Source organism: Leucoraja erinacea, chromosome 24 (genome assembly GCF_028641065.1).
Source record: "Leucoraja erinacea ecotype New England chromosome 24, Leri_hhj_1, whole genome shotgun sequence".
In the NCBI taxonomy this organism is placed as follows: Eukaryota; Metazoa; Chordata; class Chondrichthyes; order Rajiformes; family Rajidae; genus Leucoraja; species Leucoraja erinaceus.
Window position 1 is genome coordinate 13,836,778 of NC_073400.1, and position 10,021 is coordinate 13,846,798.

Sequence of the window (10,021 nt, forward strand, 5' to 3'; positions counted from 1 at the left end):
ACAAAATCACCTTTGAGAATACTTGAACATTCAGCAAAACAAAAATGCTACAATGGCTTTAAGATATAAAATGTGGCAATATCGTGTCAGGTCAAGTGCTAAAAATGCTATTACCCAATAAGATACAAGTTTCCCTTGTGCTTCAGTGCTGCACAATAATTGCACCAAACTGTCCTAATGATTATTTTCTTGGTTTAATTTCATTTTCTTTCATCGTTTGGCTCGGTGTTTTTCACAGGAGTGCATGTCCATGTTCTGATGGCACAGGACAGATTTCCAAAGTAAGATATTTTCAGCTGCTGTTTGTTTTCAGCTTCCAGTTGCTGTTGCCATTTGTCACCATCAACTATTTTGAAGCACATTGGCAGCTTGATTCATTAATTTGGACTGCTGCTTTCATTTTATTTTTTCATGCCCTTCAACATTGTGTTTATTGTTCTCCTTTTGGTACCAAGAACAAAGGAGTCTTATGCTGCTTTGATGTAGGTAACCATTAATTGCTGGCAATATAACGAGTCTGAACTTTGGAAAAACTTTTTTATTCAAAGAGTGAGAAAATGTGCAATATGCTTATTTAGCCATATTGTTATGGTGTAAGACCAATTCCTGTGATTTTCAATTTAACATTACATGCCTTGAATACAAAGCAATAATTTAGTAGAAATACTTAATACTGATTTTTTTTTCCAAGTGAAAAGGAGATGGTGACAGGCTAGGAATTACTGGGACGCAACCACCTATTTGATTGTAATTTCTGAGTAAAACTGGCAGCTTGCTTGTAATGCACTTACCTGAAACAGGGGGATCTTATAGAAGTCATATTCCATGGCAAAGTCCATGATACCATTTTAGGTGATCGGCCCATGGCAACTAAATAAGTGGCTGAGCCAATAAATGTTAAAATGACTGCTGCAGCCTCGTTAAAGGTGTGTTACCAACTTCTTTAGAGCAAAAAGAAGCATCATTGATATATAAACAAAATTCTTCCCCAGCCATTCTAACCGTTATTCAACTATATTCCTTTGAATTCAAGGCCCACTCTTGCCTTTGTTTCTGCAGAAATCTATCAGCATTCCTGTCCGTCCATGAGTAGTGAACTGCTTGTCAGCATTCATTAAATGTTGGCAAATGGCCTTAAGATTCTTTGTGAAGCGAAAATATGAAAAAAAACAGTTCAGACCTCATTAATGCCATTGGGTCAGTATTTTGATCATTTCATCACCTCTTCTCACAGTGCACCTCTTCTCACAAAGTACCGAAAACTCCTTTGCATTTTCTGTTAGTAAGAAGGTTTAAATAAGATTTAAATATTCTTAAACGTGGAGGTATGACGGTGCAGTGCTGGAGTTGCTGCCTTACAGCGCCAGAGACCCAGGTTTGATCCATACTACGGGTGCTGTCTGTATGGAGTTTGTATGTTCTCATGGTTGTATGAATTTCCCCTGAGTGCTCAGGTTTCCTCCCTCACTCCAAAGATGTACAGATTTGCAGGTTTATTGGATTTGGTAAATATTGTAAATTGTCCCTAGTGTAGGATAGTGCTAGTGTATGTGGATCGCTGGTTGGAGTGGAATCAGTGGGCTGAAGGGCTGTATCTCCAAACAAATCTAACCAAAAGTTGTTAAATCTTTCTGATTTCTTCCATTCAGTGACATGTATAAGGTTCAAAGGGGGAAGGAAAGTGCATACCCTCCTCTCATCAAAGAATTGAGCATAAACATGTGTGCACGCACTGTATCTGTTTAACCTACTCTGTCCAAAAGTTGTCACATGCAAGTTCCACTTACATTAAGTAACAACGATTAAAAGATAATTAGTGCTCAGAGCACATAGAGGTTACTTGTTCTTTCACAGCATGTGATGCAGGTTTCTTTCAAAAGACTCAGTGGACTATGCAGCCTCCTGGGCCGTTCTAGTCTAAAACTATTTGAGATATAATTAGCTCCTTAGTTGCATCATGTTAATGATTATATCCCATACAAAAGATGATTATTTTTGATTACTGTTTTAAATTAATTGAAATTAAAATTAACTTTTTCAGTTTTGTTACAAGCAAAGCAAAACAACCAATTAATATGAAGCATTTGAAGGTCGTGCATATAACTGGCATGGTCAAGAAATACTAATATCTTAAATTTTAAAAAAAAGTGTTAAAATGAGAGGGTGTTAAACATTTGTTAAATTTAGGAAGATGACATCAGACTATCAGATTAAAACTATGATGAATATATGGCAAACAGGAATGAACTCAAGCAGGGATGTCACCATGGAATATTGGGATTAGACACAAAAAGATGGAGTAACAGCGGGACAGGCAGCATTTCTGGAGAGAAGGAATGGGTGATCCACATTAATCCAGCTTTTTGTGTCTATCTTCAGTTTAAACCAGCATCTGCAGTTCCTTCTAACATAATATCAGATTGAAGAAAATCAAAAGGATACCAAGTGACAAGGTAGGACTACTTGAGCATAAAGAGATGAGTTAGAGGATGTACGTGAGGTACTAAATGAGTACTTTGCATCTGTATTAACCAAGGACCACATGTATATATGTATATTTGGTGAATACAGATGTGAAGCACTCATTTATGACCCAATGGCAGAACAGACTCCATGGGCCGAATGGCCTAATTCTGCTTCTATGTATTATGATCTTATAAGCTATTGATCCATGTCAATCAGATCCTGAGATTAAAAGAATAATTGGACACAAATATAATATATAACTAGCAGAAAATCTAAAATTGGTTTGAAAGCTAACCCTGATTTAGTGAATAAATGTTAAAATAGAGGAACATTGCATAAAAAACATCAAAATTAGACATTAAGGATGCCTATAATATTAAAATTAAATGAGTGAAATAATGTGAAGCATTCTTTTGAGGTAATGTCTGTAGATTTCATTTAAACATTGAAAATTGTGTTCTGTTCCTGGGCTAAGACTTAGTTGGGGTCAATGGGGGATTAGTAACAAAATGAATATTCATTAGGCTCTGGGAAATGATGAAATTTAACCAAGAACACTTGAAATGAGGTTAGAACCAGGGGCAGTTGTAACCAATGGTTTTTGTTCCTCATTAATCACAGGACGTATGACTAGAAAAAAGATCTTGTTCCCTTTTCTTTATAAAGAACAAAGGTTTTAAGATTTAAGGCTGGCAATTTTAGGAGTTTATTAATTCTCTAGTGCAGTGAAATCATTGAGACAAATCAGAAAGGAAGCAATTCAAAAATATTTTAAAGAAGTAAAAGCATTACTTCAAACCCAAATTATTTTATTATACTTGCAAATTTACTAATTCTTTCACCATAAACTTGACTTGGAACGTATGTTGCATTTCAGAATATGCTCAAAAGTTACTCTCAGTTCCAATTGTGGAATCTGTAAAAGGGGATGGAGAATTGTGGGGTGGAATCACATGATATGTCTGTGGTAATTATAACACAATTGTTCTGTAGCCCAGCGATGAGGCTTATGATGTTCTAATGCATCTTGCATAATCATTGTAATAAACACCTACCTTGAATGAGAGGGATTGCGGATCAGTATTGGAATAACTCCGTGGGTCAGGCAGCATCTCTGGACGATGGAAATAGACGATTTTTTGGGTCGGACCATTCTTCAAGTCAGTCTGAAGCACGATCCTGACCTGAAACGTCACCAGAGATGTTGCTGACCAGCTGAGTTAAGGAGCCGTCCCACTGCGGCGACCTAATCTGCGAGTTTAGAAGAGTTTGCCCTTGACTCAGACTCGCAGCAAGGTCAACACATGGCCGTAGGAGGTCCTATGAGGTCACTGGAACTCTCCTTCATGGTCGAGGGAACTTCCGCATACTCGCAGCCTCAGTTTGGTCGAGGAAAGTTTTTCACCATGGTGAAAAATTTTCCGCGAGTGAAAATTGGTCGGCATGGTTCTTTTGAACTCGTAGTGCAGTGGAGTGGGTTCGCTATGTAGTTACAGGCAGTCGAGGACAGCCGTAGGCAATCTCCTTCGCTGACCGGGCATTTTAATTGGCTCATTGGAGTTTTCAGGACCAAGGAAAACGGACCGGTAGATAAAATGTCTGCTAAACTGGATTATACTTCTTAAAGGTGTCTCCACTCCTTCTCCCCCCCCACGCTCTCTAAAGGATTTACCATGCACTGTGCAGCCGTCCTTTATCTACCTCTTCATCGCAGGTGTGAACTTCAGACAGTGTTCCCCTGCTTTCTCTGGCCCCCACCTTTGCGGGGTGTGTGTAGTCGGTCGATCCAGCTCGCGGTTTCATCACTGACGGTCAATCCAGCTCTAGGGTTTCCAGGCGAGTGCCCTCGAGCTTGAAGGTCGAAGACACTCTATTGAACTCGCGGATTAGGTTGCCGCAGTGGGACAGCGTGTCCTGAGATCTTATGTACCCTCCAGCATTTTCGTGTTCCTGACTGAGAATTTCCCAACACAATGTTATTCTAAGATAGAAAATCTTAATCTTAATATAAAAACAGGACATGTTGGAAATCTAAATGAAAACAGGAAATCTAAATGAAAACAGGAAATTTTGGAGATACTCAGCAGGTCAGGCTACATCTGTGTGAGTATTCATGCAGAACACAAATATCAACATGAAACTTTAACTCTCTTCCCACAGATGTGGCTTGACTGCTGAGTATTTACAGCATTTTCTTATTTTTTTTTAATATTGGTGCGAAATTTTGCATAAAATCTTTGTCTTCCAAAAACGCTGCATGTTTTACCAGAATTAAAATACAATACAATACAATATGGTTTTATTTGTCACATTGCACATAAAGTCCAAATGAAATGAATTTGTCAGCAGCGGTACAATGAGAAAGAACACACAATACACGATAAAAATTTAACACAAACATCCACCATAGCATTCATCACTGTGGTGGAAGGCACAAAAATTGGCCAGTCCTCCTCCATTTTCCCCATGGTCGGGACCTCAACCCTCCGCAGCCGTTGCTGCGGGCGTCCAGATGGTAAAAGGACAAGGTAAAAATCAAGGTAAGTCCAGAATCGGCTCCCCCCCACCGGAGACCACGGCTTCAGGCTGGTGTAGGCCGCAGGCCGGCGGTCATAGATTTAAAGTTCGCTCTGCAGCAGCCAAAAGCACCGCAGACTGCAGGGTCGGCGGTCTGGAACTCCCATCCAGGGATCCCCGGCGAGGGACCCCGCTCCTGATGGTAAGTCGCCACGGTGCCCGCGGTAGAAGTTGGCCGCGGGCCGGCATTCGGAGCTTCTTCTTCCCCCCCGGGTCCCCAACATGAGATCCCAGGCTGCAGACGCCAGCTGGAGCTCTGCAGACCGCGGCTTCAGGCTGCTGGCTGCCGCAGGCCAGCAAAACGGAGCGCTCCCCTCCGGCTAGCCCCAGCGAGGGCTTGCCCGCTCCACGCCAAGGGTCCACGCTGCGCCCGCCACTGAAGCCCTGGGCGCGTCTCTGGGAAAGGCCACCCGATCCTTGCTGTTAGGCCACGGGGGAGGCAACCTGGAAAAAGTCGCCTCTCCGTGGAGGAGGCGATCGAAACGGTTTCCCCCTCACCCCCCCACACCACCCCCCACACAAGACACACAGAGAGACATTAAAAGCATACATTAAAACATACTAAAAAAAACCCCAAAAAAGTAGAAAAAAACGGACACGCTGCTGACAGGGCGACGGCTTGCAGCGCCCCCACCGATTTACCGAAATGAGGTAACAGGTTAGTGCATCGACATTCCCTTTCAAAATATTTTAGGTCTGCTAATTGATGTCAATAATACTAAAAATACATCAAACTTTTAATTAATTGGAGCACATAGAACATGTCTAAGGCCTGGAAAGTGCCATCATATTAAATCCTAGTGCTGGTAATGAGTTACTGCAGCCAAATCCATTGGAGGCCTTTGTGTGCCTCTTAGTAAATTGTTTGAAAATGCTTCATGACATTCCAGTAGATGGTGCATTTTCTAGAATATATCCATAACATAAGGGATATTGATCCAATTAGATCATGAAGGGAATGTGATCCAAGTGTTTTGATAGGATTTTATCACTTGTCAGCTATTGTCACATGTCAAACATATTTCGTTTTAGTGTGGTTTAGTTTAGAGATTCAGTGTGGAAATTGGCCCTTTGGCCCATTATGTCTGTACTGAACAGCAATCACCCATACACTAGTTCTATTCTACACACTGGGGACGTTACAGAAGACAATTAACCTACAAACCTGCACGTCTTTGGGATGTGGGAGGAAACCGGAGCACCCAAAGTAAACCCACATGGTCAGGGAGAGAATGTACAAACTCCATACAGACAGCACCGATAGTCAGGATTGAACCTGGTCTCTGGTGCTGTAAAGGGCCTGTCCCATTTTCACGACCTAATTCACGACCTCTGCCGAGTTTACCCTTGACTCATCCTCGCAGCATGGTTGTCACAAGGTCATAGGTAGGTCGTGGTGCCAGTCGTAGGTACTCGTGGCATCAAGTAGTTCGGGGCGTTTTTTCAACATGATGAAAAATGTCCACGAGTAAGAAAAGGTTGTGAATTAGGTCGTGAAAGTGGGACAGGCATTTAAGGCAGCAACTCTACCACTGTACCGCCCCACATATCCACAAGATGATTTGACTTCTTGCATTTGTACCTTTTAAAAACATTTAATTTTGAGTTGGATATAATTAAATGATCAAAGGGGTATGTCAGAGAGGACTAGGTGTATCATTCACCAAGGTCAATGATTCTTTTATTTTAACAACAGACGAAAAACTCTTCTCTTGTAAGCAGTGTGAAGTTTGACAGCTTGAATTGGCATGTCACTGCACCATTGTAGTTGTCCTTGTTTTGGCAAATGCATAATGCAAGACCTATCAGTCTTTCCACATAATTTCTTTACAGAAGGTATACATGATTTTACTATCAACCTGCTGGGGCTCTGATGGCTTTAGACTACTGAGTCGATAATGTAATGGGTCATTGGTACCAGCTGCTTTGGAGGATTTCTGTTGTTCTCTTATAAATAGGTTGCCTAAAGTGCACTTGAGATGGTGCACAGACTGAAAATAGTAAAGTTGCAACTCAGCAACCTGCGATTAGCACATGATTGACATGACCACACATGTTTGAGCTCTACAGTGAGATCAATGATCAAGTTGAATGAGAAAATCACAATTGAACCAGGATTTGATTAGCTATCTATTTAGCAATTTTAGCATGTCCAGTCTCAAAGATTCTACAAACCAAATGAAGCATCAGATATTTATTTAACCTTAGGATTTTTTTTTTCACTGACCATGCTTGAAAGTGCTCGATGATACCAGTTCTTCATTTGCCTTTATTCTCAATTTAGTGGGTCACAATTTTGTAGATTTTGTTTCCTAAACAAAAGGTGATAGATAAAGGAAATGTAATTACAGATTGGAAGCTCCACCATCTCCAGGTTTCTCTCCAAATCTCGCATCATCTCACCAGGAAATTTATCACTCTATATTTTATTGTCATTGAATCTATAAATTGTAACTTTGTGGGATTATCATCAACAAGCAAGTCAAGTCAAGTTTATTCGTCACATACACATACGAGATGTGCAGTGAAAGGAAAAGTGGCAATGCTTACGGATTGTGCAAAAAAAACTACAAAACAGAATGGAATAGAATCACATATTCACATATTACATATTTGTGGGAGGAAAAAAAAAGAGGAAAAAACAGCAATTTTAAAAAGACACCACACAACAGAAAATTGGTACTGTAAAGTCAGTCCCTGGTGAGATAGGAGTTTACAGTCCTAATGGCCTCTGGGAAGAAACTCCCTCTCATCCTCTCCGTTTTCACAGCATAGCAACGGAGGCTTTTGCCTGACCGTAGCAGCTGGAAAAGTCTGTTGCTGGGGTGGAAGGGGTCTCCCATGATCTTGTTGGCTCTGGAGTTGCATCTTCTGATGTATAGTTCCTGCAGGGGGGTGAGTGTAGTTCCCATAGTGCGTTCGGCCGAATGCACTACTCTCTGCAGAGCCTTCTTATCCTGGGCACAGCAGTTCCCAAACCAAATTGGGATGTTTCCGGACAAGATGCTTTTCACAGCCGCTGAGTAGAAGCACTGGAGGATCTTCAGAGACACTCTGAATTTCCCCAATTGCCTGAGGTGGTAAAGGCGCTGCCTTGCCTTACTCACCAGTGCTGCAGTGTGTGATGTCCATGTCAGATCCTCTGAGATGTGGACTCCCAGGTATTTAAAGCAGCTCACCCTATCCACAGTATCCCCATTTATCTTCAATGGTGTGTACGTCCTCGGATGATGTGCCCTCCTAAAGTCCACGATCAGCTCCTTAGTTTTTTTGATATTCAAGAGGAGGCTGTTGTCCTGTCACCAGAGAACCAAATCAGCCACCTCCTCCCAGCAGGCTTTCTCATCATTGTACAAATTACAGCGATTGAATCAGTAGAATAATCTATTTTAGCATCACTTTTTCAAGGGTAATTCTGCTGGCTTTTGCAGTATCAATCATATTTTGCCATTAAATATATATATTTTTTGCAGTTCCCCAACTTGAGCAAGTACACTTTCTCTGCATTAAAAATGGCCTTTTCTATTAGACATCCATCTGGGAAATTGTTGCAGTTTTTAAAATCTCTACTAGTAAAGCCCAGATGCTAGCAGTCTCTGGCAAACCAGTCTCCACATACAACAGAACAGCTCAGAGCCGGCACCAATGACACAGCCAACAATGAACCATTGTGGGCTGCACCTTTCCTTGGTCATCGGTGCTGGCTCTGATTTGTTCTGAACCTTTTTAGTACCTTTAGTTTCCCTCCCCCCGACTCTCAGTCTGAAGAAGGGTTTCGACCTGAAACGTCACCTATTCCCTTTTCACCAGGGATGCTGCCGACCCGCTGTTACTCCAGCATTTTGTGCCTATCTTCCTTATACATCATAACTGACCTAAGAACTGAGTATCACCAGGCTATAAATATAGAAAAATACAGCCAAACACACGTTCACATAGATATATATTCAATTTGATGAAATGTAGTCAATCATTACAAATTAATTTTTAGCTGGAATTCTTTTCCAATTCCCTCATGCACCCTAGCCTAGAAATGGGATTAAATAGAGTCTACCTTTTATGTGCAGTTTGCACTCGGAAGCAATTTAACCAGGATTTGATTGCACTAACAATCATTCTTCAAGTGAAATCACATCCCCTAGGATATTTGACCAGATATATCCATGATATATTTCAGGTTAGCCCACCTGATATTTCTTCCTGTTGGACAAGACCTCCTAATTTCCACCTCCCTTATGAAATAAACTAAAGCCCAGAGATAGATCCATAGAGTGATACAGTGAGAAAACAGGCCCTTTGGCCCAACCTGCCCACACCGGCCAACATGTCCAGCTACACTAGACTCAACTGCCCACGTTTGGTCCATATCCCTTAAAAATCCTATCCCATCCATGTACCTGTCAAACTGTTTCTTAAATGTTAGGATAGTCCCTGCCTCAACTACCTCCTCTGGCAGCTTGTTCCACCACCCTTTGTGTGAAAAGGTTGCCCCTCAGATTCCTATTAAATCATTTCCCCTTCACCTTAAAACAATGTCCTCTGGTCGTCAATTCACCTACTCTGGGCAAGAGGATCTGTGCATCTACCCGAACTAGTCCTCTCATAATTTTATGCTCCTCAATAAGATTGCCCGTCATCCTCCAGCACTCCAAGGAATAGAGTCCCAGTCTACTCAACCTTTTCCTATAGCTCTGACGCTCGAGCCCTTGCAACATCCATATAACTTTTCTCTGTACCCTTTCCAGCTTGACAACATATTCTTTATAACATGGTATAGCCTTATAACATGGTGTTCAGTAGATGTGGCCAATAACCTTTGCCATTCAGTCATATTACAAGTGGAAATGCATTGCACTACTGTGATGCATCTTTGTCTATTTAAATGACTTCTTACTGACAAAGAGAGACCTGAATGCAAAAGTTCAGAACTCATTGCATGCAGTTCAAATGCTATCAAAGTCCCCATGGTATTCTCAGA